This window comes from Corapipo altera, unplaced genomic scaffold, assembly GCF_003945725.1.
Source record: "Corapipo altera isolate COAL_440 unplaced genomic scaffold, ASM394572v1 0, whole genome shotgun sequence".
NCBI classification, from domain to species: domain Eukaryota; kingdom Metazoa; phylum Chordata; class Aves; order Passeriformes; family Pipridae; genus Corapipo; species Corapipo altera.
In genome coordinates this window covers 30,223,382-30,230,948 of record NW_020884872.1, presented here as the reverse complement: position 1 = coordinate 30,230,948, position 7,567 = coordinate 30,223,382, and the positions used below count along the sequence as shown (strand labels likewise).

Here is a 7,567-nt window from a genome sequence, read left to right as displayed (position 1 = left end):
TTTTCTATGATAAAGCAATATTTACAATGGATCAAATCTCTTCTCCCTCCAAATAAAAGTCCAGGAGAGAAGAAGGAAGGGATCCTTTCCACTCTCAAAGCAGCAGTCTCTCTAGGGCACACAACATAGACTTAGGTTGAAAAATAACCCATTACTGACCCCAAGGCAAGCAATGAAGACTGAGATGGATGGAGCTAGTAGAAATGTCTGAAAAGAATCTCAGATGACTGAAATTTGTATTAGACTGAATTTATTTTTTTAAAACCATAGAGCACTTGAATAGAGATAAACACTCAAACTGGGTCAACTCACAAACATTCAACAATTCCATGTCTTTCTTTGATGACTGCTTCTTGGGTCACAGCGTTCTGATGCTGCACAGTTAAATAAATAAATAGGGCCATCAGGCCATCATTTGTGTCTCCAAGTTTCTGAGGTCAGTTTTGGGTGCTCTGGGGTCTTTGGGGTTTCTGGAAGAGCCATGGCTGAATTCAAGGATGTCTGTAATATTGTTTTATTCAAAGTTAGCATCCTAAAAAAAGAGTTAATCAGTCACATGTCAAGACAGCCTCTAAAAACAGAAACAAAAAAATAAACCACTACAGACTTACCTTAAAAGATAGCTCCTAACTCAACAGCTCCAAAGTCTAATAAGTGCAATATAAACATCTTTTGAGCAAAACATACTGGTGAAATAATGTTTATTGTGTTGCAAAAATCAGTGCAATCTGCAGGGACTGAATCAAATAGCTGTACAGTCTACCCTGTGATTCGTTTTGCTTTCATGAGTAAGGGATGCTAGGATGAAATGGAATATGCATGTAGTTGGAATGGTTGGAATATACATGGTGAGAAAATATAATCACTTTTTTTTTCAGCTTGGGATCTGACAGTGAGATATGTTTTCCATTGCTTTCATTAATGTATCAAAATGTTTCTGTCATGTGGTGAAAACCACTAATTCATGAAAGTGCGGATTAGATGCCACAACCCCTAAACTAACAGAGAACCTTTTATTTAGGCATAATTATGAAATTCTACCATCACCCAGTCTTTTGCTGGCATGGAGAATTTGCTATAATCATTCACACATATATTTTTGTGTGAGTTAGGCTTGCAGCTCATATTTTTAAAGTATCTGTGTCACTCTCTGAGCTCTTTTGCTTTAAAGTAAATATATAATTGCATGAAAAAGATTCGCAGTGTCACCATCATAATTTCTTTACTCTAAAGTGGAGATGAGTCAAGCAGAAATTAAATTATAATCAAGTAATACCTATCTTACATGCAACTATCAGCCCCTTACTTGCCAGGACTGAGATAAGTAGCATTAATTTTTTGAGCTCGTGATATGGGAAATGAGTTCACTGAGTATTGTAAGGCCAGTCTTTGCCCCGTGAGGTATATTCCTGCTAGAGATATGTCTACAAGAGAGGGCAAGCAAGTCCTGAGAGGGCTCTGAGCATCCTTGGAGCTGCACCGAACATGTGGCTACTCTAGAGCACATGGAAAGCAAGGCTGCTTCTGTCTACAAAACACCGCGGACATATTCTAGTCAATATTTCCCAGCTCTTAAACAAATGAAGTGCACATGCACGGAGAAGAGAGCGTGAGAGGGTTGTGGTCATGGCACTGCACTGAATCTGCACATTTTTCTGTGCAGCTTTGGGCTAGTCTTTCCTTTTCCTCCCATCTTAACTCTCCTTCTGATAAACTGCAATAAAGATGCTGGCATTTACAAGTGCAAGGTTGGCTTTCTATACGGTCATGACAGGTTTGCTTAGGCAGGGTCGTGATGGGTCATTCAAGCACCAAGCCAGAGGGAGAGGGAGCAAACCAGAAAGGCTGACATGTTAAATGATGTATTGCAATAACAGTGGTATTTGTTTGGTTTTTTTTTTTATAACTAGAAGAATTTATAAAAGGACAGTAAAGCAATGGCAATCAACTTGTCACATCACAGCCCATTGCAGTTCTCCTTCTCTTTTGTGCTGTCACTGTGCACCCACTGAATGAACAGGCAAACCCAGCTTCATTTCGGCTTCGGACAAGCACTGTCAGTCACGTCTGACAACAAGCATTTGGTGCCCATTTTTAGAAAGATTTTAACAGATCAGTCTTTATCTGGTGGTTCAAAGAAGCAGTTCCATCTGTGTGCAGCTTCATACTTGCAAATGCTGTGCTTGATCTTTAAACGTATCATTGTTCTGAGTCACTGGCTGCTTCTGTTTTAATGTAGGTGATCTGATTCACCAAAGTAAGTTAATAATATGACTGGGGAAAATTAAGTTCCTATTTCTATGAAAGCATAAATGTTATCTGAAATGGTGACATTTACGATTCATGGAAAAATATGATTTGTTTTATATGCAGTTGTTGAGCTGCCAAGGAGCTTTTTTTATTTTAGCAATTTAAGCTTCTCTATAAAGTAGATGATTTAAGACAGGCAGAAGATGTCTTTTCCTCACTGATCCATTATGCCTGCCTTTTCTCTTTACTCTTGCTCTGCAGCAGGTGAAAAAGCAACAATGGCTAGAAATCATCAGATAAACATACACAGCTCATTTTTCTTTGTAATATGAGGGAGGGAGAAGAAAACCTTATAAAACACAGAGCCATAAAAGGAAAAAGGAACAGACAATTCTATCATGATGGATAACACTTACACAATTAAATAAAAATACACTTGCAATACTAAAGAGCAGAGCACATTTCATTTTTATCTGCAGTGTCACTCTCCTAATGGTTTCTGTCAAAAAAACCTAACCAAAACAAATCTGCGAAGCAGACGAAGTCTCAGGTTTCAGGGATGCAGAGTTCTGCCAGGTGGATCAGAAAAGTAGGTCAGTGGGTCATTAATGCAAACGTGACGGGAAATAAACCCCAACCTGCTGGAAAGGAAGAGGTTTAGCACAGTCGTCCATTCGATACACTCCCTGCATATCATTTTCTCTAAGCAGGCATTGCAGTTCAAGCACTGCAAGCTAAAATGCAGATCTGAGGACATCTCAGAGACTGAAATACCTTCATCCCCTCATATTGTGTGCAGACCTCACAAATCACATTACATAGATGGTGGGGGTTTCACACTCAAAGAGCAACATATATTACAATTTCTGTGTGCCTGAGTACATTGCAAATAATTTTCAGAACTCCTTGCAGTCTTATTTCTATTACTGACCAAGTCACTTAACCCTTAAAATGGTTTTCATCTTCATATATCCCCCTAAAAACCTGGAGTATTTTTGACATTTCATTTTCCAAGCAGACTTTATAGATGAAACACTGGCAATTTCCACCTGCAGCCTTGCGCCTTTGGCTGCTTTGCAGCTTTCCCCTAATACATGGTGGGGAACATGTGGTGGGGAGGGAAAACGAGTCCTGTTCCCTTGGGCATGGAGGGAGGATGCCATCCTGAGCTCCTCAGTACCCTGCAGACAACCCCTCTGCACACCCTGCATTCCTGTCTGCTGCTTGTCTGGTTCCTTTTCTGCCATCTGCCTTTTCCAGGCCACCCCAATGGAGACCCACCAGTGGAAACCTTTGCTTTCAGGCTTTCTGAATCTGTTTCCTCTTACTTAGTTTACCTTACTTGGTATAGAGCTGTGGGGTTTTACACATTTTTCTCTTCTGATCAAAGAATCAAGCATGGGTTTTATTAATTCCATTGGGTTTTATTCACATTACTGGCTTTATTAGAATTTCTTGAATTTCTTGTTTTGTACTGTTTTAGTATGGCACCTAGTTTTTTCATCTCTCTTACCTTTTTTTTTTTATTTTATTTTTTGCATCAGAGTTTTGTATTTCCTCTGACCTTGAAAAGTCCATTTGAGGAAATTCAGAGTCAGTGGTTAAGAAATCTGCTGCAGCCTGAAAATCCTTGGAAATCCTTCATGATACATTAGTTCTCAGAAACATCTGACAAACAAAAGGCCTTTGGTGGTTAGAGGATTAAAAAAATACATGTAAGCAAGCATAGAAATTTGGAGCTAAGATTTATTATTTATCATCCATACAATAATTTCCTTGCACTTCTTCAACTTTCCTTTTGGCTGGCATTATATCTTTTCTGGGCAACTCGAGAACCTGAATGCAGATATGGCATCTTAAAAAAAAAAAAAAAGAACTACAAGCCAGGCACATCCTATATATTGTCCTGCCTGATTTAGATTGAACTTTTCTGAAATGACAAGATAATCAACCAAATGGTGCGTGCAGCAAGAGAGGTCACCATGCATATTAAAGCACTGTAGCACATCCTTACTTAATACCAAGGTGGATCTGGGTGCCTTCTAAGATCATGGACCTGAATATCTTGTCCTGGCCAGGACAGCCTGTGGTCCTTTGAAGGGTCAAATAATTCACCTGGCGCAGACAGCAGGTCTACAGCAGAAGGAGGAATGGAGGCCAAGCCTCCTGGTTCCATGCGTGGTCCTCGCTGCTCAATTGATTAGCAGGTAATTGCTTTTATGTGTCTAGAATAGTATATAATAGACTCATGGATACCTACAGGTTGTAGATACTGATTTGAATCCAGATCATTTAAACAATTGTTTCTAATTATGATTTCACTCATTAACAGAAAATGGCTAATCCTTGTTTGCTGCTTGTTTTAAATTTATACTTCTAGAATATTTCCCCACACGTAGGCCTGTACTAAATAATTGATGTGCATTTATATTTCTTTTTGCACAACTAGAAAGTAAACAAAATCCACATCAAATTATCTGTGTAGCTGTGGTTTACAAATATTTATTCAGACCCTTTATTTGTGAGGTACTTAATTTTGAAATGCCAGACAAAGCATCTCTTGTTTATTAGATGATGCCTCCTTCTTACTTCAATTTAAATGAAAATGGAATTAATTAAAATACGTGAAATCAATGCTTTGTTATTGTTTGAATCCTCTCAGTAAAGCTAACTTAGATGCTCTTTATGTGTGGGACAAAGTGAATGTGCTATAGCACTTTGATCAACTAAAGAGTTTTAATAAACAGAGGAGGTAACATTTCTCTTTGTCTCTTTGTCTAATTAAATTGGTTATTTATGGTCACCTACCTTTTGCTTATCTTAGAACTAGTACTTTCATCCTTTCACATTAGCTTTTACTCACTAGGGGGTTTTTTTGGGTTTTTTTAAGTGAGTACTTGGCTTTCAATTTAAATGATCTAGTTCTTGACCAGAGCTACTTGAAAAAAATGTAGATCAGAAAATGTTCCATTTGTACTTACAGTAGAAATTACCTCTGATTAAAAAAATATTTGTCACAGTACCAAACCCCACTTCCAAGTCTTTACCAAATATCTTCCCCTAGTTGTAGGATGTCTTTCTTCAAAACCATGGCTGCAATCATATAGTTTGTTACTTTTACTGTAATTTATATTATTCTAATATATGATAATGAACTTAGACTTTCCCTTATTTTGTCATATTTTACATTTTATTTTTAAGCAATTATTGCTTTAAAGAGAAAAATTTGATTTAATTTCAAGTATAATATCCACATTTTTAATAAAAAGAGTAATAGACTTTCATCAGTACAGCAAGACCAAAAAAACAAATTTAGCAACATTTCTCTCACCATATATGTCAACTTATTTTATACAGTAATATTAATTATCTCTCTGAGATTTGCAGGTGCTTCAGACATATTCTATTGATGAAGGAACATACTACAAGTGCAGTCTAATTTCTACTCAAATCCCATGTGTAAGTCCTTGTGGAAACTGGATTAAAAAAAAGAATTCGCTAGGTGTTTTGTTAAACTGAGGGCCAGAAGAGGGATGCCAAACAATTTAAAGAGATTAAGGATCATTGCAGAAAGTATAAGTATTTATTTGAAATCTCCAAGTGTTATGAAAATAAAAGTCAGAGGAGCAGTCAGAAAAAAATTAAGTCTTTGTTTTAACTAATGAGTTACGATGCAAAACAATGATGATGAAAGAATGACGTGCTATTGAAGTTGTCATCTTAGTTTTAGAGGTCATCTCAGACTGCAGATGCCAATTCACTCTTTCAGTGCCACGCAAAAATAGGTAGGGCTGTGAGGGATTTTTCCAGTGCCCAAGCTCCAGGTTGTCATCCTGCCTCCAGGTATCTACCTGGAACCCCTCCCCTATTGCTCCCCATTTAGGAACTCTTGAGGACAGATCCTCATGGGGTGAAATGGTCCTGTCTTGATGGAGCTACAGTGTTAACATCAGCTGAGTACCTGTCCTCAGCACACACCCTACTGGTGAGCCAGCAAATGTGTGTTATACAGCAGGAATTATCTTTGAAATGAATTTCTAAAACAATGCATTTAACATATGAAAGCCTGGGAATCCAAAATGAAAGTTTTTACATACTTGGCATTCATTTGTAAGTTGGCAGTGACAGCTTTCATCCTACAGAAAACATTTTTTATCTCATGAAAGTTGAAAATAGCTTTGTGCAATATCGGTGCCTCTCGCTAAGATGGGGCTTTTCATCCGTGACCTACTTTGCTTTCTGCACAATATACCTAATGAGTAATAATGACTTCGGAAAGGGCAGCGCTAGAGAAGTCATCGAAGTAACGCCTTAAGATGCTGTCTGTGAAAACATCAAACAGAATATTTTTCGTCAGGCTGAATAAAAGAATCTGGTTACAGCACACATAAGTTTAAGACTTAAACAACACTCGGCTGATGGGTGAAGGCTCTTTGCACCAGGCAGCTGTCGCGGCGTGGGGCCGGTGGTCATGCTGTGACAGCGCGGCAGTGGTGCTGTCAGCGCCCCAGGGGGCCGTGCAGCACACAGGCATCCCTGCGAGAATCGTGGCACCCTCTGGCACAGCAGCGCAGGAACCTGTCCCAGCTCGGCTGTCTCGGGGGCAGCAGGGCACCCGTGAGACTCTGCATCCTGCAGCCTTTCGGGTTGGAGAGAGACCTGGAGGGAGCAAGGACTGGGACTGAGCAGGTGGGAGATAGATTAGGGAGACACAACAGATAAGGGTACAAAGCTCCATCCTCACTTGCAAAGCTGCTCTGTCTTTTAGTGGCCAGTCACTCATTGGCATGGCCCGCTCCCCACCTAAATTTGCCCATCTGCTCTTCTGTAGCCCTCCTTTACCTGTCACCACTCTCCAACTGAGAGCCAGAGTTATGTGACAGCCACCTCCCTCTTTCCTTTGCCATGGGGCCAATGCACAGGTCCTGCTTCTTCAGCCCTCGTTGGGTCCCTGGGTTTCCTTTCCTTTGCAAACCCCCAACCCACAAGCCACCCCTCCCACTTATGAAGGATAAAGCTCTGCCCCTTCTCACTCTCCCTGTTCCATTTGTACTCCAACATCCTAGATGATGTTTAGTTTCATTGCAGTAGTCTTGGTTAGACAAAGAAGGTAAAATATTTCTTTTTTATAGTTATTGCTATTAAAATTCTCCTTTTCTTTTTAGTCTGGAGTACTCTGATTTTGCAGAAGTGGAAAAGATATGGTTTTTTCTTCTTGGGTGACTGAACTTTTGTTATTGCAAAGATAATTTATTTTGTTCTTCTCAGGTGAGCTGAGAATACTCTTGACAGCAGGGGTATTCCTTGTGAAACTGTA

The 7,567-nt window shown here is 39.4% G+C and overlaps 1 long non-coding RNA gene across 1 annotated transcript; it reads right to left on the bottom strand.

The window, feature by feature from the left end:
* Positions 1 to 250: 250 nt before the first annotated feature.
* Positions 251 to 6,770, bottom strand: LOC113947416. The gene is made up of 3 exons (XR_003527715.1): positions 6,348 to 6,770; positions 3,815 to 3,918; positions 251 to 501 (listed from the first exon to the last, which is right to left on the bottom strand). It is a non-coding gene; the product is annotated as an uncharacterized LOC113947416 (long non-coding RNA).
* Positions 6,771 to 7,567: the final 797 nt, after the last annotated feature.